The following is a 25,951-nucleotide window of genomic DNA, read 5'->3' as shown; positions in this document are numbered from 1 at the left end:
TCTACAGATAGCCACTTTGCGACTGCGATTTGTATTTACTGTCAGAAAATAGGATATACACAAATATTACTTGTCATGCATCTATAAGCAGCATCTTGAGATATTTGAGTTCTTACCTATGCGGTTGAAAGGAGCTTATCGGACCGCTCATAAAAAAAGGGTTTGCTCCGAACGACATCTCACATACAAAAAATACACAAACACACACAAGCATAAGTACACACACACACACAGAATTAGCATAAATTTGCGCATTTGTTACAATATTGTGAATTATCCATAGCTTGGTTTGCATGTGTGTAGTATAGATGCACTTTATTTTACTTGTTTTGAATGAAGAAAAGCTGCGGTGTTTTTTTTTGTCCTCTCACTGGTACTTCATCAACAGTTCCTCATGAAAGGATTGAAGTCTGCCAAACAACTCCAACAGCTGCTCCCTGGGTGGAATTATTGTGATCCTGCAAAAAAGATTACCGTGTGAGCAATGCAGCACGAAATGGCAAAAAGAAGTCAAGAAATTCCTGAGAATGCATCTCTGTAGTTGTCAGTAAAGGTGTGCTGGATGTAGCGCCAGCATGAAGTAAGGTATTTCGCACACATCGACCTTCTACTGTGGTTTCTTCCGAGTTCCAAGTTTGTTATGCATTCGTGGTTTCTCTTCTGTGTCAAGGGCATAGAGGCCGGCCGTGGTAGCTTGTAGTCTCTTTCTGGCTTCTATTTGAGCGGCAGGGGCTCTTGCACTAAGCTCTTCGCCGGTGCCTGATACGCTGGTCGGGTACATGACTCGATAAATAAATTGTTGCATTTTTAATTAGGGTGCCAAGCTTGCAATGTATAACCCACTTCTATGAACACTTTGTAGCGACGTGCAAAATGTTTTCCTGACAAAATTACGTTCTCTTAATTACAATCGTTTGCACTTCGACCACGAAGCTGTCATCAGCCTGCCGGGATCCGCGTGCTCTCGCGCAGGTAACTTCATCTATCTTATGTGGCGGGCAAATTTTTAAAACGAACATTGCCTCGAACGTCTGCTTTATCTGAGTGTAAAGCGTCACTGCAGCATCACGAGGTTGCGGGTTGAAATGCTGGCAAATCCTTCCCACGGTGTGCGCATTTCGAAGGGCTATATGCGAAAACACCCGTGTACTTAGATTTAAGTGCACGTTCAAGAACCCTTTGTGGTCTAAATAATTCCGGAATCCTTCACTAGGCATTCCTCGTAATCCGACTGTATGGGGCGTTAAAACTCAGAATTGTTTTTTCACTGCAACATATTTAATAGTCACATAATGGCGATGGTTCAAATTTAGAATGAAAATTTAGAATCAGCAATGCCATTCGACGTTAAAATTGTACAGTTCTCACAGTGCGATTCTCAAAATTAAGATTCTAAGGTTAAAGTAGCGACATTTTAACGTGTACACCAATAGGTCCGGGATATTTATTTGATTCCTCTAGGCGTCGTGAAATATCCCAAAAATCTGAAAGAATACATCAGAGAAAGTGCATAATGGAACGTCGACATTTCACTGCACTGTACGAATTGTCGGAGTATAGAGTCTTACCTGTGCTTCCATGTGTCCTGGGGACACATGGATACATTTAGGTGGCTGTAAAGAAGCCTAAAAATAGTCGCTCTAAAGTACGTAAAATGTACGTGTTATACGATTATGGCGATGACTAATGACGTGTACTATGAGCCTTAAAGTACATTGCGAAATATGATATGATATGCAAAACTTGTCAGATGCGATGATTGGCCACAGACTAAGGCCTCACCAGAGTCCTTGAGACGCAAGGGCCTGGAGACATGTTCTATAGAATACTGCTATCGCAGCGGCATCCTCTGAAAAGAGGAAGCGCGCCCGATTCTGAGAAAGATGGACCGATAGCTGCGTAAGGAACCCCTGCATCTGACTTGGAAGCATCCGTGTGAAACTCAGTGCAAGAGTACTTATATTGGAGTTCTAAAAATGGATTTCAATATGTGCCTCTGGCGCATGTTTCGTGGCTTCTACAAAGGACAGTCTATGAGCTGCCACTGCCATGGCGGCAACAGTTTCGCTTGAGTCATAGTACAATGTTCAAGATTTCGGACAACCATTTGGTCAATGAGGTTCCTCACACGCAAAGCAAACGGCTTCCTCACTGCAGGTGGCTGTAGAAGAGCATAGCAGCGGCGATATCGTTTATGGTTGAATAACGAGGATGTTCTATGTTCGTTTGTACACTCAGAAAATATGTAAAACTGCTATATGACCGCTGCAGATGAAGAGACCACTGATTTGACTCTACGTAGGGGCTCTGTATTGGACTTATCCCGATTAATAGTGTTTATGGCGCACGGGCTACAACGGCCAAAGAGCGCCAGTAACAGTGTTTAGTAGTGCGGTAGAATGTTACAAACATGACTGCGAGTATAAGAGGTTGCAATACCTGTGATGTGCTGCGGTGGCTCTAAAGGCCTAAGAATGAAAAAAAACATGAGTTTTGCATTTCTTGAGAGAATTTCGCATGATCATGTAGAATTTGGGGTAGCGTAGGGAAGACGGGTTTAAAAGCGGTAAGAGGTGTTCTTTAAAAAGTTCACATAACAGCCCGTCGAGGTGGAACATCGGCTCAGCAGATAGGAAAAACGCAGGGTGCATAGGTAAATTGGTGCGGCAAAGTTAGCAAAGTATTTTTTTTTCGCGTAGCTTCCATGCCTGGGCATTGTATAAGATATGTATGACTGTTAATTGACTTCCACATCTGATGCAGACTGGTGGATTGGTACCGTTTAGGAAGTATGAGTGTGTTGCATGTGTGTGTCCTATCCTCAGTGTCGACATAATTACTTCCTCCTGTCTATGACGGTGTACAGGTGTTTGTGTAATGTAGGGTTGAATGATGTGAAGTTTGTTATTATTTTATGTGTCCCAAGCTTCTTGCCATGTGTGACGCAGTATTCGTCGAACAACAGGTTTCGTATCTTCATATGGCACACAGCATACATCTATATGGGGCCTTAGAGCTGCAAATGCCGCATTTGCGTCAGCCGCTTCATTACCAGGTACACTATTATGGCCAGGTATCCAGCAGATTATAATATGTAGCCCTTTCTTGTAGACTAAAATAATTATGAAGTTTTACGTGCCAAAACCACTTTCTGATTATGAGGCACGCCGTAGTGGAGGACTCCGGAGATTTCGACCACCTGGGGATCTTTAACGTGCACCTAAGTCTAAGTACACGTGTGTTTTCGCATTTCGCCTCCATCGAAATGTGGCCGCCATGGCCTGGATTCGATCCCGCGACCTCGTGCTCAGCAGCCTAACACCATAGCCACTGAGGAACTACGGCGGGTTTCTTGTAGGCTAAGGATAAGCTGCTGATAAGAGTGTTTATCACCGGATTCATTCTTCGTTTTTCTAGATGTGTCAACCGGACCACACTTAAGGGATCTGTGTATATTACGGATTGATTGATCTGTTTTATTGTTATTTCTTTAACTTCGAGAAGCATAGCATGAGCTTCAGCAGTGAAGTTACGTGTGTGTTTGCTTAATCCTAAATGGCCTAATAAATCTGGACCAATTGCAGTGCATGATGTTCATTCAACAGTTTTTGAAGCGTCAGTGTAAAATTCTGGACACTGGTACTTACTCTGTAGTGATAAGAAGTGTTGTCTTACAGCTTCTCGGGGTGTATGCTTTTTGTTTGTTTCTGTGAACGAGAAGTCACAATTTATAGTGACTGATTCCCATGGTGCTACTAACTCGTTAGTGTTATGCGGGTGAACGTCCCAAGCAATATGTTGTTTTCCTTCACATAACGACAGTGCTTTCAGTAGAAATGGCTTGGACTTGTCCTGCAAGCACCAGTTGCAAGACGGATAGCCAGATAGTGGACGGGGTCTATGATTTAATGCACATGGTGTTGCGTAATTATAAATTATTGCTCCATAATGAAGGCGGGCGCGGACAAGACTGTCATATAAGTTCAAAAGACACTTTCGATCACTACATCATGTAGTGCATGACAGAAGCTTGAGAAGGTTCATTGTTTTCAGACATTTTATTTTCAAATTTTGAATGAGGGGAATAAACGTGAGCTTTGACTCTAAAGTGATTCCGAGGAATTTATGCTGGCTGCTCACAGAGAGTTGGTCTCCTTGATCGTAATACTAGGCAGTGGTGCTAACCCTGTCTTGTTTCAGAAGAGTACGCAGGTGCTTTTTAGGGTGTTTGTTTTGAAGCCGTTCTCATCCCCTCATTCAGGCAATTTGTTTTTTCCAAGCTTTGCTTGTCGTTCGCAGATAGTAATATTGCATGATTTGAAACTTACTTGTACATCATCAACATAAACATAATAAAACATTGCGTGTGGAACGACTGTATGCAGGCTGTTCATTTTTACAGTAAACAGTGTGCAACTAAGTACGCCCCCTTGCGGAACACTGGTTTCATGGGTAAATGATTTAGATAAAGCATTACCTACTTTTACGCGAAAAGTGACAGCTTTCATTGTGTTTAACATGTTCCCATGGACGCCCGTCGCGGAAAGATGGCGGACGATCCCGAATCGCCATGTCGTGTGGTACGGATTCTCTAGGTCTAGAAATACTGAAAGTAAAAACTGCTTATGCATGAATGCATCGCTAATGTTTGGCTCAATGCAAACAAGGTGGTCTATTGTCAATATTCCCTCTCGGAAATCATATTGAAGGGAGTCTAGTTAGTTGTTGCATTCTAGGAAGCTGATTAAGCTCCGGTGTAGCATTTTCTTTTCAAAAGCTTTGCACAGACAGCTTTTAAGCGCTATTGTCCTGTAGTTGCTGGCTAAGGCCGGGTCTTTCCCTTGCTAAAGTACGGGGATAACTATAGCTTCTTTCCAGGATGATGGGATCTACCCCGCCGCCCGCATGTTATTGAAAATAGATAGGAGTGTTTGCAGTATTTCAGGGTGTAGGTGCCTAATCATTTCGTATATGATACGATCGCCACCTGGCGCCGAGTTCTTGCAAGAAGCTAGACACGCCTTAAGTTCCGTCAAAGTAAATGGGCAATTGTAAGCATCACTCGATGGCCTTTTGCGGCTTAGAGGATGCTGCTCATCGTATTCTTTGAATCTTAGAAATGTTTCTGTATAGTGCGATGCACTCGACATATATTGAAAGTGTTCACTTAGACAATCCGCCTGATTTTCCAGGCTACTTACCTTGGCTACTTACCTTGGCTAGTTACTAACGGCAGGGGATGTGACTCCCAACCTATTAACTTATATAGCATATGCCATACTCTTGTTTCTTCAGTGTACGAATTTATACTAGAGATGTACCTATCCCAAATTTCTCTCTTTGCACGTGGACGTGTTTTCCGGCCTTGTGACTTGGCTTGTTTGAAATTAATAAGGTTTTCGGCGGTTGGACAATTTCGAAGGAATCTCCAGGCTTTATTTTGATTTTGTCGTGCTTTTCTACATTCGTCGTTCCAACATCGGATGCGACGTTTTCTTGCCAGTTCATTAGTTTTCTTGATACATTTAGTTGCAGCATCAATAATCAAACCTGTTAGATATGCCACAGCGTCGTCTACGTTAAAACCAGCAATGTTATCTCCGCATAAATACGTCAGCTTTCGGAACAGTTCCTAGTTGGTTGAGTTCACGTTCCATCGCGAAAAATCTGGCGAGCATTCATCCTGTTTCGTTGGATGGATGGATGGATACAACTTTCTTGTATGTCCGGCAAGGTTTAACGCGACCCGCGCTCAGGTCTCCCACGGAGGAACGTCAAGGCCCTGCCTCAACGCCGCTTCACGGGCTTGCTGGACTGCCCACATCTGAATTCCGAGGTCTGAGCTGCGCAGAGCGGCGGCCCACCTCGACGACAGGGTCTCCGGAGTAACTGCCATCCCTTCTATAACTACATTGCACTCCCACAGCATGTGTTTGAGTGTTGCTGGTCCTTCCTGGCACAATTTGCACGTGTCGTCCTGATGCTTATCTGGGAAGATACGTTTGAGACGGAATAGATTAGGGAACGTGTTTGTCTGTAGTTGTCGCCAGGCGACGGCCTGCCTCCTGTTCAATTTGGGACTCGGCGGTGGGTATATCCTTCTGGCGTTCAAATATGCACTGGTGATGTCGTTGTATCTGGTGAGCCTGTCCCGTTCTGCTCGAGAAGCGTTCGCTATCGTGCGAGAGGCGTTGCCCTGTTCGGCGCGGCGGGTCATGTCTCGCGCCGTCCGGTGCGCCGTCTCGTTTAGGTTCGGGAGCGCGTCGCCTTCCGTGGTTTCGTTAGGCTTAAAATAATCGGAAAGTGGTTGCTCCCAAAGGTTTTCTTCAGGACTGTCCACTCAAGATACGGACTTCGTGTACTCGATACTATACTTAAGTCTACGGATAAGTACGTGCTATGTTCCACACTGTAGTAGGTTGGCTGCTTCTTATTAATTGTACATGCTCCTGAGGAAAGGCCTCTCGCATCGCAACGAGTCTCCCCCGCAAAGTGTTATGTGCGTTTAAGTCGCCGACACAGGAATGTATATAGAGCTAATAGTGACTAGCTTGTTAAACAGTACCCCTCGGACAGCAACTGCCTCTAGTGGCGTACGGAGTTTTAATTCCCGGCAGGCAACATCTTTGTCAACTATGAGAGCCACACCCCCGGACGACACGACAGAGTCATCGCGGTCTTTACGAAAAATAGCGTACTATCGGCGGAGATTAGTTTGCGTATGTTTTAGGTGTGTTTCTTGAACACACAGCACCATTGGACTATATCCATGTAGGAGTTCTTAAATGTCATCGAGATTGCGGAAGAGACCTCTGACATTCCAGCGTACTATTTGTGTTTCCATTATGGTAAATGTGTTGTTGTGTGCTGTGTGTTTAAGAGAGGAGGATTAGCTCACGGGCCCTTTACAGGCGGCATGACGCGAGTGTTGCCTTTTTTGGAGCGCTCGAGTGAGGCTCGCCGCTCCTTAGGCGCTGGTGGCGCCGTCTTGCTGGTTGTGTCCATTGCCTCTTGCGAGGCGCTGGACACGCGCTCTTGCGAGCGCTGGGTTTGACTTGAAGGCCTCGTCTCAGTAGACGAGACCCTTGAGGCCACCGGCCCGAAGGTCAATGGTCCCTTCTGGTGTGGCGGAACAGCGTTAGCTGTAGCCACTGGGAAAGCGGGGGGGGGGGAGGGGGGGCAGATGGCGTAATCGCCGAGTCACTGCCTGTGGGCCGGAGAGCCGCGGAAGCCGTTGTGACGCTGGCCCTTGACGCGTCACATCGGCAAAGGTGTCCTTTGGGAGGAAGGATACCCGCCTACGCGCCTCCTTGAAACTTATGTTCTCTTTTACTTTAACTGTAACAATTTCCTTTTCTTTTTTCCAAGATGGGCGCAACTGCGAGTACACAGCGTGCTCCACATCACAGTTTACACCGTGGAGAGAGTTTTTAGAAGATTCTGAGGTGTGCTGCCTCGGCGGCTCTGTGAACTGTGACCGAAGCGCTTGCATTTGAAACATCGCAGGGCATTTGGAACGTATTGCCGAACACGAAGCTTCGTGACTCGGCCTCGATAGACTCGGGCAGAACACTTCTGCCAAAAGTAGGTATCAGGTGTTTGGTCTGTATTTCCTTATAGTCACGCCTCATCTTAATTCGCTTAACATTGATGACGTTCTGCTCACTGAAGCCCTCCAGGAGTTCAGCTTCAGTCAGCTCCAAGATATCATCGGAAAGTACGCCACGCATTGTATTCATACTACGATACGGAGCTACTGTTACTTGGGCGTCCCCAAATGATACTAGATTGGGTAGCTTTTCATATTGTTTCTGGTTGTGGAGCTCCAAGAGGAGATCACCGTTTGACATCCTGGATGCTTTATGACCTGTACCAAAGACTTGGGGGAGAGACTTAGACGCGAGGAATGCGGAGATTGTTCGTACGGGTTTGGTTCTTCAGAATGGATTACATGGAAACGAGAGAAAGATTCTTTTTGACGGGCAAAATACTCGAAGACATGATCGGTGCGCCCCCTCTTCAGGGAGGGACTATATGTAGAGGGGGGAAGGAAGTAGCCAAAAGAGACTGTAGCTTCGGCAGTAACGCCACCCACCCACCCTGGAGTCCTACAAAAGGACGCTGTAGAACCTGTGAAACACGGCCTGCGAACTCCAGCTATACATTACCACTATCACCAAATATGAAATAACCTAAGTTGGCTATTCACACAAGGTCAACCCTTGCTGCCCGGAAAAATTGGAAGTAAAAGGAAGCCAGAAGAAGACAGGAAAGATGGAAAGGGAGAGAAAGACGAAGGTTGGAGGAAGAGAGGCAAGAAAAGGTAACTACCGATTTCGCCCGGGTGAGTAAGTCCGGGGGTGCCGTCTATGTGAAACAGAGGCCAAAGAAGTGTGTTTCCTCCTCCGGGGTGCCTTAAAGGACGGAACACCCGGCATCGCCTCAACCCCCATCACACGGCTTTCCCCAGACACGCCTAATTCGCGCACGGCTACAGGCGCGAGGGTCGGACCCTCATGTGCTCGGGTACGTGGTGTCGCAACACACCAAACGCCTGCTGACGCAGATGCCCCTGTGGGGCCGCTCTTCCCGAAACAATCAGTACTCACGTGGCTCAACTTCACAAACGGGCCATAATAGAGTTCTGGATAAGGATGCCCAAAGTTTGGGGGACGCAAACCGCCGGTGTACAAAGGAACGTAAAGGGAGCAAAAAAGAGCACTGATTGCGCACAAGAAAGTTTGCGTCCCCAATTGCTTGGGGTAGGCTTGGGTGCCTGATACTATCTAATAACTCTTTCTAAATTACATTACTGGCGCTCCCGCAATTGAGAGTAGAGGTAAGCATGAAATGGCAACCGGCAAAGGAAATTGGTTGGAGATGATGCTAGCCAAAATCTTAAAATAGCTGTGGTGCATGTTCGCAACGGCACATCCAACCACACCACACCGCACCACTCCATACGGTGCACTGGTTCAATTGAACGCTGCCCAGCTAGAATAAGAAAACCGGCTGAAGGCGGAACGACAGCCAGCGAAAGACATCAGGGAGACGGTGCGCACTGCTCAGCTAGACGAAGACAATCGCCTGAAGGAGGCGCCATACAGCGTGACGCCATCTTTCGAGGCGACGCGAAACCCGCGCCGAGGAACTCAGGCACAGCTGGCGTTCAAAAGACCCCAGGGAACTCTGTATCGGCGCCAAATAATGGCTATTGGAAATAACAAATAAAACTTCAGCGTACTTGATGTTACAGCCTGAGTGATATTGTGAACAAATACTAGGGTGAACTCGGAAGCAATACTTTCCGTAATTTTGGGGGGCAGTAACTAGCATATCTTATGGGGGCCTGTACAAAGGGTTGAGGGCCAGAGACCGCATTCTTTCGAGTTTTGACTGGTTACCCAGATGATCTCGTTTTGTTTTCGCAACTTTCCCCTGATGTTTTAGTTTGAGCGCCCGGGCAGCGACTCTGGCTTTTGGCTCAAATCAACTTGAAAGTCGCCGCCAACGGAAGCTAAAAGCATTTCATGCTTAAAAAAGGTAACACACACACACCCTCTCACACACACAAACAGTAATACCAGCCTTGCCACCAAGGACAGGTAAGCGCCGTAACTCATAATAAAGGCTAATGCTATGAAAGCGAGTCAAGTTACTCGAGTAAATGAGGATAGTTCGATACTAACCTGTTCGACTGCAACGACCATTGAAATGCATGCATTGTCATTCTTACGCAACTGTTTGCCACCTGTTTGAACGCACTTTCATGTTTCCAACAATACACATGCGCAATTCACAAGCTTTTTACTTTGCCCATGTTACCATATGTGTAATATACGCGCTGCATATACCTAAGCAAACTCTGAAAATACTGTCGTGCATTTGCATTAACGGCGCCGGAAAAATCGGGGTGTGCTGCGGCTTCGACTAACATATCAGCTTGGCATGGAAGAAAAAAAAGCATATGGTACAAGCTTGTAACAAGCATTCCGAGCGCTGCCTAAACTTCTTCCTTTATTGCCGCAAACGGGCAGACAATAATCGGCAGACGTATGGCCATGGCGAGGCACAGTTGTCAGCGCATGGCGGATAATAAGCATTTTACAACATCTTTGTGATGATTGTGCAGCGAGATCTGCAAAACATATTTTTTGTCAGATGTTATTTCATTTAAGACGCAGGCGGTAAACTTCAGGATGCCTCATGTATTGCTTATGTATCGTTTCAAGAACGCGATAAACTAGGTACATAACTTACCACACGTGCCTTTGCGGACGCGCGCAAGTTCGCATTCCACGCGCTTTGCGCTTGCCGCGTGTCGCGAGGAATGGAGGTTTGCATCCACAAAGACGCATGACAGCGCGCACTCACTGTGCTCACTCATTGACGCATTGGTAGACACCACTTCGTAATTTGTTATCGACAGTGTTTAAAAGTGCTTCGATACCTCTGAGCGTAATTGTAATAATTTTATAGCTGTTAGATCAGCACAAAAAGGAAAGAAGAAGCACTTTCTCGCTTCATAAAAAGCTGGGTCGGTATAACGTAAAACTATTCTGTTCTGTTTCTATTCCAAAATGGCCGACACCGCTCGCTCATTGGTCGAATTTTTTGGGGCCGCGCACATTTTTCCTGCCTGTCAAGCGACGTCAGGAATGCTCAAAAACTGCCGCGTCAAAGTAGGTTTACGCACTCATTATGCTAAATTATGCCGAACAAACCCGCCAAATTTGTGGAATAACCGGTGAGTGCCCCGCTCCGTTTGGAATAGAAAAAAATGGCGGCTTTCTTGATTGCGTTGGCGGCGGCGGCGGCGGCTCGTCAGCCCGGGCGCGGGAGGAGGGAGCCGGAGGATGCGTTTGAGATGCCAGACGATCTGTTTCGGCGGCACTTTCGCCTGAAGAAAGAAACTGTGCGGTGGCTGTGCGACGAAGTGGCGGAGGAACTCGGAGGCGTGAGAAAAACTGCGCTGTCGGTGTAGCGACGAGTGCTGTGCGCGTTGCGATTCTTCGCAACGGGCAGCCTTCAAGCCTCGGTAGGGAGCGAGGAGACGATCGGCGTGATCCAGCCTGCGGTCAGCAAGTGTGTGCGACGCGTGGCGGAGGCAATCGTCCACGCCGGGGCCCGCAACAAGTGGGTCCATTTCCCGAGGACGTCGGAGGAGAAGGCGGCCGTGAAGGAAGGGTTCCTTCGACGCGGCTCCATTCCCGGCGTCATCGGATGCGTGGACGGCAGCCTTATAGCGATCATCGCACCGAAGGGCGAGCAGAAGGCGGCATTCATGTGCCGCAAAGGCTACTACGCCCTCAACACAATGTTCGTAAGTACCTTAATTTTTGTCTAATTTGCCCGTCATAGCAACGCGTGGCTTATCTGTGCGCGCTCTCGTCAGATCTGAGACGCAGGCATGCGGATCCTCGCCGTCGACGCTCTGCGACCGGGGTCAGACCACGACGCCCACGTCTGGAGAACTACGTGGTTGCGTCGTCGGTTCCTGGAGGGGGCATATTGCCAAGGCCGGCGAACACCTCCTCGGTGAGCAGCGGGAAAATTTTGTACAGTTGCAATCCTGGCAGCATGCAGCAAAGCGTGCTCGCACCGTAAGAGAATATTGAAGCCCGAACCCCTTATGTTATAGTAGGTTATTAAGTATAGGCGAGATGTAGAAATATTTCAATAGTATCTGCACGAAACAAAGTGGTAAAACACCTGCGCTGTACTTTAAACTAATTTTTAATGTGAGCGTACAGTGCATGTGTTATCACATTCTTTTTTACACTGAAAATCATTTGTGAATGAAGACTGCACAAGGAGCTGCCTTGCTGCAAATAGGGATGCTACTATGTCCCAGCTATTGTTATCCGTGATCACAGCTGTGTCAGGTGCTCAGCCTGTATACTCCTTTATTGCAGCCTTTCTGTAGTAGGTCCATTTTACATGACCCATGCTTCGCCTACTAAACTTTGTGCAGACTTCATACCATTTTTTATGATCCTGCAGGTGACAGCGGCTACCCCCTGGAACCATGGCTCCTGACCCCAGTCACAGGCCACCCTCCCATGCACACTGCAGAAGGCAGGTACAACACTGCACATGCTGCCATGCGGTCCGTAGTGGAGCGGTGCATTGGGCTTCTGAAGAGCCGCTTCCGCTGCCTTCAGCGGTACCGCGCCCTCCACTACGAACCAGACCGTGCTGCCAACATCGTTGCAACATGTGCAGTGTTGCACAACTTGTGTCTTCACGAAGGTGGCGTGTCGGACGATGTTAGTGATGACAGCATCAGCAGCAGCAGTGACGATGAAAGTGGCTACCCCTCCCCACAGAGAGTTCCCCGAGTGAGGCCAGCACGCATAATGTACTTAAAAGGCTGTGCTGCCCGGGATAATGTTATTAGCTCCTTCGGCACGGCACGGCAGCAGCACCAGCACTACCTGAAAAGGGTGCGAAGCGGCTGCGTCGACAGCAGCAATAAACACGTGCCTGAAACTGCAGGAAGATGTTTATTACTGCTGTCTACACACCTAATAGACAGCAGGAACCAATGTGAAGAAATGTGTGCAATTAGTGGATAGCGTGCTGTTTCTTTATGGAATCTGCTCAATCATAACCAGCGTTTTCATGTGTCCTCTGCCAGTGAGCTGTCACTACCGGAGATGATTGCATCATTCCACTGTGACACTACATGTGAGCCTTTCATTTAGTACCTGTGGATAGAACACTGTGTTCGTCAGCAGAATGTTGTAGCCACTTCTCTGGGCAGCTGGGGTTTGCCAAGTTATTTGCTGCTGCTGCTGCTCCTTCTGTCATCACCGACACTGTCACCACCATCTGCACTGTGCATGGGAGGACATTGGTCTTCGTCTCCTCGCTTCCTATTTGGGCTGCTGCCAAGCACAACACTTCTCGCTCCACCATGTGTACTGTTCTCACGCACCTTGTAGGCCCTGCGGTGCTTAGCCACACAGCCACCGCACAGTTCCTTGACATAAGGCCAAGTTATGCCAAAACCGATCGCCTGGCATGTCAAGCGCGTTATTCTCCCTTGGGAGAGTGTGCATATGTAAATAGTTCTGAAATTGAAGGAACACAAATTGTAAATATTTATTTCAAGTGCCACTTGCATTGATTGTTTAAAATCGTTTATTCATATCTGCATTGTAAATAAAACCATGTGATCCATCTTCAATGCCATCTTTCATCAAAGCAATTGACAGACAAGCACACAGAGCATGACTTCATGGCGCCAAAATAGCAGTGTTATGTTCACTACATGGGACCCAGTACACTACCAATGGCAGATGTTAAACTGCATAAATATGACACGAGCATAATGATGTTTTTTTGAACTCGCACACAACCATTTATCCTCATCCAGCAACTTAACAGCAAGAAAGATGTCTTGTCTATTATGTAGTCAGCGTGTTTGTAGCACGAAATAGTTCAATGACTAGTGCCGTAATAAAATCACAATATAAAACAGGCATCACATGCTTTTAAGGAACGACAAGTTAGAAAATGTTTGGCACTTCAACGGTATTTCATATAACGGCTACAAGAGCAGCCTGGCAGCGAATGTCAAAATAGTGGCCACATCGGTGCCTCCATTATGTATGTCACAAACTGTGCTTAACTACAATGGGGACTAGATTGTACTGCTATCATAGGTAAGGACACCTGAAATATCACAATAACTATCACAAGTAACAGGCGCTTGGTGTTTAAAAAAATTCCAATTCGGCCACTTTGCATTGCGTAGGCACGAAATGTTTGACATTGCAAACATGACATACATATGGCATGAAAATTCATTTCCAGTTATCACAGCATTGTAGCTAAGTCCACCTGTATTTGTGCGAGACAATGTCGAAGTTGCTGTAAAAGTGATTGCATAGTGTATATCTTCCTTGGAAAAACGGTGCGCATTGAAACATATCAGTAACAGCAAAACAAAAGTGAACACCACCTAACGGAAATATGGCAAAAATTCTACATATAATTTATAACGTCTCACTTGGGCAAACTTGCACTGCAAGTGAAAATACATATGAAAAGAAATTACCTTGAAAAAAAATATGATTAGGGACAGAAATGTAGGGAAAACAGTCATATCATCCTTTAGTGCTACATACAAAAAAAAAAAAAACACACATTCGTGTTTCAAGTGACATCACAGCACTATCAGTTTTCGCTGCCATGGTCGCAAATGACCTGCACATAATTTCACAAGACTGGCTACAACTCGGCACAGCAGCTTTCGAGGACGTATGGGCACCACCACTAAATGCTGCAGCGGTGATTTGAACGGAAAGATGGACAACACTTGTACCTACTAGTACTAAAGGATGATATGGGGGGGGGGGGGGGTGGACTGTCCCACATGGCTGAGGCTGATCGCGGTAGCGAGCCAGGGCAGCCAGGAGCTGGCGCAGTGTTGTCGCGATGAGGCCAGTGGCCTCTCTCAAAGCACGCATATCTGCTGCCAGCTGCTGCTGCACCCCCCGGGTCGCCCTCAGCTCCTCCACCAGCTGCTGGTGATGCTGCGAAACAAATTCACTTACTTCAGCTGCAGGTTATGCAATGTAAACGTTTGACTCGCACTGTTTGCAAGAGTTACAGGTTCAGCAAGGTTACTCTTGAGGGCAGCGAGATCACTTACATATGACATGAGAAATGACCGTGCAAACGTATAGGGTCTGTTATGTTTAAAACATGTCAAACGTAGCAAATCCTACCAAGCTGCCTCTGCCTGTCAGAAGACAGTATTCGTGACTAGTTAAATTGTTAGACAAAAGATGATCATGCTGTGGTGATACATGCAACCATGGAAATGTTTTTTAAGTTGCTATGTGCTAAAGAACACCTGAAAGGAAATGTATAAACGTGCATGAGCCAATGAGCCAAATGACTACAGATGCCTCTCATGTGTAATGTGGTTGTAATGTACATTACCATGCGCACTAATCACCTCTTTAAAAAATGACCTGGCCAAGTTGTACGTACCTGCCTATTTTGCTGCAGCAGCAGCTGGTGGAAACTGGCGGCCTCAGCGTTCGCTGCCTCAGCCAGCTGCCCCTGCCGCGCATACTCGGCGGCTGCCCTGCAGGCCGCATCCTCCAGTGGCTGTTGGCGGGTTGGCGGAGTATCTGTACCGCCCGCACGGGGGAATGTATTACTGCGCAGCAGTGTGTGGCAGAGAAAAAAAAATGAGCCTCTGTTACAGACCACCTTCGATTTAAATCAGGACCTATATTCGGAGATAGTTGCGATCGTTTATAGAAAACGTTTACTTACCAGCTATCTGTTGAGATGCCTTCCAACCTTCATCAATTCTTCCGCATCCTATGCGAATAAAAGCAAAAGTGAACACCATGCGATCACCGCAGGTGTTCAGATGCTACTGCTCAGTCATTAAGCACAAGAAAGAATGATGTGTTTACTCACCGAGCACTACGCTTTCAAAGTATTCATGATGTTCACAGCTTTCGAAATTCTTCTAGGGCGAAAGTACATCTCGTACGCCGAGATTTCATCTAATCAGGCAGCTTTACGGGCAAAAATACACCAAGTGCGGCCCACAGAACCGATCAGCTGTTTTCACGTAGCCGCCATCTTACGTGTGCGTTGCGAAATGGATTGGATGCGGAATTGTCGCATGTGTGGCTATGACTCGAAAAATTAAAATATTTGTGTTTACTTTCAAGCGCGCTTCAACTTATCTTGCGTCAAAAGATTACAAAACAATTTTACTCTCAGCGACATACAATTGTTCTTTTATTAGGCATTAATATCTAAATGTTAGTTGCTATACGGTCCCTTTGCAAATAAAAAACGAGCAAAACATGCTTCCAGCAACGACGGAGGCTGCTGATTGGGCAGATTGAAAAACGTCGCAGGTTCCCGCCCCCGTACGCAGAAACAGTCACGTCATTTTGACGTCCGGAGTTTGGAATACTTTTTGTTTGGAATAGAGTTACGTTATCGCGCCCCTGCTTGACTGAGAGTTGAATGGAGCGCGCAGTAGCTGCGTATCCAGGCGCGCCGACGAGAGGTAGACCAAGTGCGCGATAATGGAGAGGAGCTGTTCACCGAGATTGCGCTGCGTTTCGACCCGTACGAACCGTGTCATACTGTCTGCGCATGCTGGGGCGCGCGGACGTGAGGTTGCGCACGTCCGCAAGCGTACGTGCGCTCTGGGCTTTAGGAGCCCGTCCCGTCGGCGAGCGTCGGCGCAACCGAGCGAACGAGCACAGCGAAAGATGAAAGCGAACGCGGAGCGCAGCAAGGTAGGAAAACTCGAGGGGGAAAGCGAAGGAGAGTGTCGCAAAAGTGCGAGAAGAAAAACGTGGTGCGGCCACGATGGCTGCGAGATGGCGCGAGAGTAGCGTTAGCGATGCTTGTCGGCGACGGCTGCTTTTAATCGTGTCCATGGGTCTCCCACGCGCTGGCTCTCGCACTTTTCAGATTAGCGAGACAGTCGCGCCATCTTCACACCGTTTACAACGTGCCGCACGAGACAGACTGCCCGCGGAAGCCACTATATCGCGATATGAAAACGCGTGTAGCGCTGCGCTTATATTTCGCACTAGGGAGTATCGTAACCGTCGTTGAATTTTTTGTAGGCATCGCCATAGCAACAAGAACTGTGTCATCTTGTATCGATCAGCTAAAGGCAGTATGCAAGGTTCCTGGCAGCTTTGTTAGCATATAGATGGGGGTTTATTATTTTGCTGAACAAGCTTTATGCAACCGAACTCTGCCTACACACACAGAGTACACACTAACTTCAAACTTTAAAGCCGCTAACTCAATTCTTTCTTTAAGGGCTTTGCACATCAGCACAGTAGAGAGGGTATACTGGACGTATAGAGGCGACCAGCAGAGGATCAGCTCGTAAAGTTGGATTCACACGACGACGCAGGTAGCTGATTCAATCCACAGACGAGCGTCACGTAGCTCAGCTGCAAGAAATCGGACTGCTAACAGCTCGTCTGCGGCATTGTTCTGATTCTGCAGGAACGTGCGGCGTTGTGGTTGTCGACAAAAAAATTAAATTATGGGGCTTTACGTGCCAAAACCACTTTCTGATTATGAGGCACGCCGTAGTGAGGACTCCGGAAATTTCGACCACCTGGGGTTCTTTAACGTGCACCTAAATCTAAGTACACGGGTGTTTTCGCATTTCGCCCCCATCGAAATGCGGCCGCCGTGGCCGGGATTCGATCCCGCGACCTCGTGCTCAGCAGCCTAACACCATAGCCACTGGGCAACCACGGCGGGTTGTTTGTCGACAAAGTTCCTTCCTATGGTCGCGCTATTCTCTCATTCCTAAATGCGCTACTACGCGATAGTGTTAGCTGTGTGCATATCTGACAAAGGAGCATGCTTCATGTGGCCACATTTTCCACACTTTTAATTACACTGCACCAAATTTTGTATTCAATGTCGCCGAACTTGATTTATTCGTTTTTCAAGATTAATGCGAAATTTGTGAATGGTTCCAGACAAAACATTGTGCGGTTGTTAACTTTTGCAGTGAAAATCAACCTGATCGTGCGCCGCTGGCTGAACCTGCAGGATGCATTGTCAAAAATGATTAAAGAATCAACAAAGAAAAGCGGAGCTAAATTCTTGGAACCAACTTCCAAATGGAAATATTTTGACCGCATATTTTATATATCCACTATTGGCGATTAAGATAAGCTCTGATGAAACCTTTTATTCTATCTTCATTTATGTATTTGCAAAGTTTTGTACCTTTTGTAACATTGTGTGCATATGTGTGCGGTACATCACTTTTTTGTACATCAGTGCTTAACGTTTTCATGAATACTATACTTCATATCTTGTTGAAACTATGGGCATTCTGAGTGTCAGAGTTTGCCGTGTCTAATGTCTATAATGAAATGTTGCACGAGCTGTTTGTAGCTATACTCCATGTATAGAACGCATGACGTAGGGGACTATCCAGCAGCGGTGAGCGCCATCTGTTCCTGGCCTTTTACTTTCTGAAAACAAGCTGAGGTGCGCGCGGGCAGGAATTGTATTTACCTGCTTTTAAGCAAACGTAACTTGAAGGAAATTTACTTTTCATTACCTTGAATTATGTAAACACGCTTTCAATCGCTTTCACTATGTTTACAATATTTGTTTATTTTCACATACTGCAGCCCCTGGTGGGGCTATAGCAGGAGTGGATAATACAATATAATACAAAATATATAACAGGCAACAAAGAAAGAAAGTTAAGCGCAATGCTGAGGGAGCACAGACAAGAATTCGTTTAATGGGAGGGAACGGTTGGTTCCTGGTAGCAAATTCCAAGTTTCAATTGTTATACTTAAGCTATGCTTAAAACTATTAGCGTGTGCAAAATAGGCTTTGCTTTACTAGATCAGGGACGGAGGAAGACTACGCGAACTTGCGCAGGCTGCTACAACAGGTAGCAGACCTGGCACGTGAGTGGAGCTACCGCCCACCGAGATCAGCAGTACGGAGTCACCGTGTCACTGAGGGCAGGCCTGTCTGCGCTGCTGCTAGCTCCGCTCGGCCAAAGCAGCGCCAGCCGAACACCCGCCGCCCAGCCGCCTCGGAGCGCTTCGCTGCCCCATCTGATTTTTGTAGGAGACTTGTTACTTCCCTTTTAGTCTTCCTTTAGGGTGGGGGGGGGGAGGTGACGTGCATGAGCTGAGATGTTGGAACTCAACTCGATTACTAAATACAATACTGCGGGCCCTTGTGCCGGACCATATGTATTGCTATCTTTATTCATTTCACACCTAAGATGGGTCACTGTATGGATTCATGAAAGGCTGCACTCAAGTATGCATACCATGTTCATTTAATTTAACATGTAGCTCCAGTTTTAAATCATGAGTGCCAAGTAATTCGCATAATCTGAATGCCTCAAGCCTGCTATTTTTTAGACTCCATTTAAAAATGTGTAAATGATGTAGAACTGTGCTGCTGCGTCTTCTAAGTGCAGTTTTCTTCCACATGATTTCTTTAGGCAAACATTTCACCACACGTGCCTCCCTATGATTGAACTGTAGGGAACCAATACCAGGAACCTGCCCTAGGTGTTTACAAAGCTCCTGGTTTCACCTTTTATATTTCATTAAATTTTATGCTCTTTTCTATGTGTAGGGGAGAACAGCGATGTGCTGACATCTGCAGCACAACAGGAGCCACAAGATGAGCCCGACGACCCAGCCAGGTGGTCATCAAGTGGATGGCCTGCGTCGCCTGAACCATGTTGTATGTAAGTGTACCTTATTCTCAATGCATATGAGAAAAGCTCAGTAAAATAGTACCTCTTGTACTCATTTCTTCAAATAACCTGTTACCTGTTGTCTTGATGAAGACCATGTTAATGTGCTCATACAATGGGCGCCACTTTGTGGGTTTCCGCAGAATTCATTTACTCTATCAGTATTCTGGCGATTTAAATTGTCGATTAGTTCTTCCTCACCCTGTCCTCTGGTTATATCAGTGGGTGGAGAAACTCTTGGAAAGGCATTAGACCAAGATTCAATCCCAAGGCCAGGATTAATTTTCTTGGAACTCTGCAGCTTTCCTTATAGCAAAAAAAAAAATGGCCTTCGTAGTAGCTCTAGGCTACTTTCAGGTGGATAACACGATTCTTTCCTTTCATGAAATTTTCCCACATTGCTGATTTCCACAGAACAGTGCATTTGCTCATACTGTGTACTCATCAAACTTCAGTAGTGGTAGTTCACCAGCCAGTGCATTGAATGGGCTGGATGGACAGCATTTGACCATTGAACATTCTTTTAGGGGCTTTCTGCTATTTCCAGCTGTAAGGTTCTTTTGCTATCACACAAACTTTTCAGATTCTTCAGGGCCTACATGTACAAAGCTGCATCGATTCTTTGACCTTAGCATAAAAATTTGTGGGGCACCATTACATGGCAATCTGTAAACACAATCAGCACGACTTTTATTATATCACGTTTTTCTCTGCGACTTTCGCTTGGTGAACTTTTAAATTCGTCTCTTTGCCGATGGCAACTCTTTACAAAAATGTATTCTGTAAACGTACCCTTTCCAATTGATGCAACATTGTTCTTGCTCAAACTTTTGCACACGAGTCATCGGTTTTGAGACCACCTTGTTGCAAACGTGTCTTTTCCAAACGTTATGTCATAATTTTGTGAACATACAACTTTCCCCAAAACAAGTGCTTCTGCCGTCATTCTAACAGTCATTCGGCAGTCACGGAACGCAAGAGAACGTACAGAACCAATTTTTCCATTTCACGCGAGGTGGAGTCGAATTCATATCTTGCGTCGTCCTAGGGGTCTTCAACGCCTTTCCTAACAAATACTGGACCCACTTGAACACAGTCCTTCCCTTTAGGGCGTCATATCCATGCGCGTATTGCAACTTTTGATTGAGGAGGAGGAGGAGGAAGTAAACTTTATTGCTCTAGAAAGAGTAATTCAGCGGTCGGGCCGGATGTCTTCATCTTCTATTGGTTGATGACGATCCGGCCTGCATGGTTGGCGCCCCTATTCCTGGGCACCACTAAGCGTGGCTGCTCGTCGGGCATGATCCACCAGCCTCCGTTGGAGGCTAGTGTTGCCGATGGAGAGTACGCTCTCCCACTGCTTTGCACTCAGATTTTCTATTTTGTGGAATGCCTTATTCGTATAGCACTCCCATATGATGTGATAAAGTGTGGGTATTACGCCAAACCACGGGCATGTGTCCCTGTATTGACTTGGGAACATTTTGCATAGCATATGTAAATTTGGGAAAGTTCGTACCTACAGCTTTCGCCAGAAAACTGGCTCTTGTTGGGTTTGGTGAGTATTGTGGGTCGGGGGATATCTGATCCTCGTCCCTCTATGGCAATTTAGTATGTCAGAGTACGTTGGTATCACTGTCATGAAATCCTCAGTATCTCTGTTTAGGTCCGCTAGGTTTGTATGCTCGCGAGCGATCCTATCAAACCCTTGGTTGCCCTCAATCTCGGTGTGCTCCGGTACCAAAAAAGATGGTGTGTCTAGTGCGTCGATTCTGTTGGCCAGCGCTGAGGAAGCTTCGGAGCACTTTTTGACCGATTCTGCCGTTAATGTAGTTTCGGCATGATTCCTTGGAGTCTGTTAGAATCATAAGGGATCTATTTGTGCGGTAGCCCTTCACAGCTGCTAGAGCAACAGCCATTTCCTCTCCCTCGGTTACCGTACTATACCGTGCCGACGCGCAAGCGATTTCCCTGTAGTCCGAGTCTATTACTGCCGCGACTACTGTTCTGTTTCCCTTCGTTCTCGAGGATGTACCGCGGTGTCCGTGTATACCGTGTTCGCCTTGGTTGCTATGTATTTTTTTACATATTGATTGAAGCAGTTGTACTCTAGTTGTACTCTATTTTGTACTCTATTGAAGCAGCCCTTTTTTTTTTTTTTGACTGTTGAACTCGAAGCGTATGAGCTGCCACGAACTGCGGAGGGACAGGGACCTTTGTCAGGCTTGATTGCCTTTAGCCCCTGCCCCTGCAGTGAGCTTTGTATATTGCTTACTGTAAATAAAAACCCCTTACTTACTTACAGTTGTACTCTATTTCATGTATAGCCGGCAATGCTGCGAAGGTATTTTCTCAGTCTACATTTGAAGGCAAAAAATTGTTTGCCGCACGTATGAAACGTTTGATCTAATTTAATGCAACAGTACGCTCCCCGAGTTTAATGTGACAAAATATATATTTACATAGAAGCATCACCAATACGAACGATGGAGGAGAGAAAGCATAAGATCCCGGCTAGCTCTGATCAGTTGAGTATATGGCCGAATTCACGTGGTGTTTTTCGCAAAAGACGTCTGGGGCCGGTGTGCCAAGCATGAACTTTTCCACACTGATGCACGTACCACTGATGAAGCTCTTGCTGCTGCTCTTGGCTTCAAAAAGTGAGATTTTTCAGCCCGTCTCTTTCTTGTGGTACGTTCTGATCGCGAGTCAAGCTGACTTTGTAGTGTCATCTCTAAGCTTGAAAGTTGTTTTAGGTCTGTGAATGTCAGACAGCAACACACACACACACTCAAGTAAGCACGGCGTGAGTCTGTCGTGTTCTGCAACATGCCATAGAAAACCACAGGTGCACATGTGCTTCACTATCTGTTACAGAAGTTTGATTGCCTTTGTTCGGACGCACGTGAGCAGCACACACTTCCGGCGGCTCATAGCAATGCTAATTAAAAGTTCACACCTATATGCTTCGGCGGCCAGATTGGAGGCGCAAAGCGAGGTAGCGCACCAACATGGCTGCACTTCCGACTTAAAAATGTGACTTCAGAGCCTCTCCTATTGTTTCTTTCCTCCGTGATATGAAACTATCATCGAATGAGCGGAATGGCACGTTGGTGCTCCCACTGGCCACAGTGCACCGCTTGCATTTATGACCAATCTCGTATGCCATATACTCGAAGCACAAAGGTGCATGAATAACTTTACTTGATGTCCCCTGATGTAGGTATAGTATATCATGCAGTTTTCTTGAAAGCTTCCAGAACAAAATACAGGTGCACTGTGAAAGTACAGCGTAATGACAGCGCTACTTGTTTTCGCAGCATAACCTGCAAAATACGAGATGTGGAACAGTTCCGATGTAGTGTATTGATCGATGTATTATAGGTGCCTGCTTCTGAACCGGACAACGACCTGAGTGACCGGACGACTACCCACTGACCGAGCCCCGCCAGTGCAGTCATCGGCTTCCGTGTCCCTCTCGAGCAACACCGAGTCTTTACACAACATGCGCCTACGGGAATATTTCCACGACCATCCATCCACTTCTAGTTATCCCTTCCAGCACGCCTTGAACATCTCCGGCCCAGCGCGATAAATACGCCGGCATGTATATTGCCACCGTCCAACTTGAGCTTATGAAACGAAAAATTTAAACTGAATGATTCATTTAAAGAGAGGAAAGCTATCACGTCATTGGCTAAACGCAGTGACATCGTGATAAAACCAGCCGTGGTATTCATGAGTAAAAGGAATGATATAAATGAAGCATATAGACAGCTAAATGATCACACTTTCTATAAGCACCAGGATTGAACCTACTACGCGATTTAAAGCAATTGTGGAAGTTACCATAAAAGCTCTCGTAAAGGCTAAGCAATTAAGCGATAACGCAATGGCTTCGCTTCTACAACTCAACCCTATCCCTGGAAGGTTCTGTTTGCTGCTTAAGATGCAGAAAGCAAGCTGCCTCGGATGGCCCATTGTTTCAGGCATTGTCACTATCACGGTACGACTTTCATGTTACGTTGATGTAATAATCAGCTGCCTTCTACGAATTTTTCCATCCTATCTTAAAGATACGAACCATTTTTTGTTGGACGTGGATGACCTCTTGGTGCAAGATAATTCCCTCCTCGTGACTTGTGCCAGTATATGCGACTTCACTCGATACAAACATCCTCCATATTGGCGGCATTGAGGCAGTTTTTTATGCATGACAGATCACGTGAAAAAATAACCGTTGGTAGTACACAGTATCCACATTATTGAAATTAATTTTACAACTCATTAATTTTGAGTTTGACGGTTCGCATTACCTTCAATTTAGCGGCACATCAATGGGCCCTCGCAGCGGACCTAATAATGTGTGAATTTTTATGTTCTGGAGAATGACTTTCTTAACAAGCGCGAACTAAAACGTTTATTATAAGCGGTTTATAGGCCATATTGCTGACGCAATCTAATTTCTGCCCAATGCCCTGAATGTCAACGTAGAGAAATTCAAAAAATCGCGGGTGGACGGCGGGAGTAACTATGACGCTCTTGTCATGGAAACGAAGATTATACGATGAACTCCAGCGGGCTTCTATGCCTCGGGTCCTAAGGTGCTGCTAGAGGAGCTTATCGCTGGATCTGGCACTTTGAAACCAGTGTCTTTAAATGATATTCATAATACATTCGATGAAATCTTTGCAAGTGAGTCCCCGGTTGTTAACGAAGTTCGAGTTCAGGGTGGCTTGCCTCGCAGTTGTCCAAGATTTTCAGCGGATGAAGTGACTCAAGCAATGAAAGGGATGACAGTAGCATCGGCTCCTTGTCCTGACGGCCTTACGGTACGAGAATTACGTAACCTGCCCTCGGAAGTCTTAGCCATATTAATGTGATATTGGCTAACTCATCACAACATACCGGATGAGCTTAGACTTAAGCGTACGGTAGTTATACCAAAAACACGAGACGCATCATCCGCTTCGGAGCTGAGATCGATGACAATTTCATCGGCTCTACTACGTCTGTATTCCCGTCTGCTGCTGGCCAGGCTACAAGAGACATACAAATTCCACCCACTTCAAAACTGCTTCTCCAGAGATCGGTCGGCGCAGTCAAACCTACTTTTGCAAGGTCTTATGAAGCATGCCAAACGGGTCAATCGTCCTTTTTTCGCTGCCTCATGGGACCTACGAAAGGCATTCGACTCCGTAAGTCATCATGCACTTCTCTCTTCCTTACGGGAGGGAGGGGCGCATGATGATTACGTGTTGTCTATTGCTGATCAGCACTACGGCCAATCCACAACCTTTCCATATCGAGGTAGACCGGATTGAATTAGAGTCTTCATGCAGAGGGCGAACAAGCAGGGCGATTCCCTCTCTCCATTTCCGTTTAATTTAGCTCTTCATCCCTTTCTGCACGACCTCAATTCCTCCGGATACGGTTACAAATTAGAAGTTGCGACTGTGTCGGCCCTTGCATATGCCAACGACCTTATTTTAACTGCTTCCAGCTATGAAGAACTGGTGAGGAACCTGGACGTGGCCCAGTCACATTTCAAAAAGCTTGGATTGGCTTCAAATACAAAGAAAACCCAGTATTTTCGGTGGAGATACGATGCCCATCGGCTCAACTGGTTCAACTACATTCCCCAGCTTCGGTTGGAGGAGGCCGTGATCAGCCCCAAGAGCCGAAACGAACATATTAGGTATCTCGGTCTCGATCTCTTTGTAAGTAAACCTCGAAGGCTTCAATTACATTAATTGAGAAAGAATTGGCATTCATCAATTCGGCCAAGTTGAAGCCTTTTCAAAAATAACTTTTGACACTATTGGTCCCTAAATTGTTATATGCCTCTCAGTTCTACCTATCACAGCAAATAGTGATAGGTGCGTCCGGCAGGAAGTTAAGCGAATTTTGCAGCTGCGGCATCGTTCCCCGATTTCATGGTACATGCCCCGCATCGAGCAGGGGGCATGGGCGTCTTGGAGCTTTCTCGCGTGTCAGCTGAATCGCAAGTAAAATCCTTCGCGAGGCTCCAGCGTCCAGGCTCCCCAATCATGGATGCCGTTCTGGATGGGCCGCTTGACGGCTTCCGGCGGCAGCTGGAGAAGAAGATGGGCGTGCCGTCGGGGATTGTTGAGTCAGCATCTCTAGATAGGGCACTACGTAGAGCCCGAAAATCACACTTGGAGATCAAGGAAAAAAATATACTAACAAAAGCATTTTAGCGTTTGAGAGTTATCCACTTGGAAATAGGTGGCTCAGTCCACGAGTCGTGCGAGTTTTCCGCCATGGAGCCCAGCGAGGTGATATCGGAATACGATCCTTTGTTGCCGAACGAGCCTTGTGTTGTCGCCGCGACGTTCACACAACCAAGGAGCCTTGACAATAAGAACAGATCCTGAAAAGTGATTCACGCAACATGATGCTCCACTGCTACACATATTGGCGTAACAGGGAGCCTGAACGCAGCGTGGAGGACCCGACCTAGTTTGTCGCCGAGATTCTCAGTGTCAGCGAAAGCACAGTGTTCAAGCTGAGGAGGGAGGTCAAAGCGTCGCAGATTTTTTTTTAAGTGCCAAACTGTCGACGCCCACGCGAAAGCGCCCACGAAATGCGGAGAAAAGATGACACAGCACGAAGTATGACAGCTTCAAGTTGTGCGCGCTGAGGTCATGTGTGCAC

The 25,951-nt window shown here is 46.5% G+C and overlaps 1 long non-coding RNA gene across 1 annotated transcript in view; it reads right to left on the bottom strand.

Annotated features, from left to right (window-relative positions):
- Positions 1 to 288: 288 nt before the first annotated feature.
- Positions 289 to 25,951, bottom strand: part of LOC140216478 (uncharacterized) — an 82,341-nt gene continuing 56,678 nt past the window's right edge. Inside the window, exon 2 of the long non-coding RNA XR_011893163.1 lies at positions 289 to 458. This is a non-coding gene — a long non-coding RNA (uncharacterized lncRNA). The remainder of the gene's footprint in view (positions 459 to 25,951) is intronic.

This window comes from Dermacentor andersoni, chromosome 3 (assembly GCF_023375885.2).
Source record: "Dermacentor andersoni chromosome 3, qqDerAnde1_hic_scaffold, whole genome shotgun sequence".
NCBI lineage: Eukaryota > Metazoa > Arthropoda > Arachnida > Ixodida > Ixodidae > Dermacentor > Dermacentor andersoni.
This window is presented reverse-complemented; position numbering and strand designations above follow the sequence as displayed.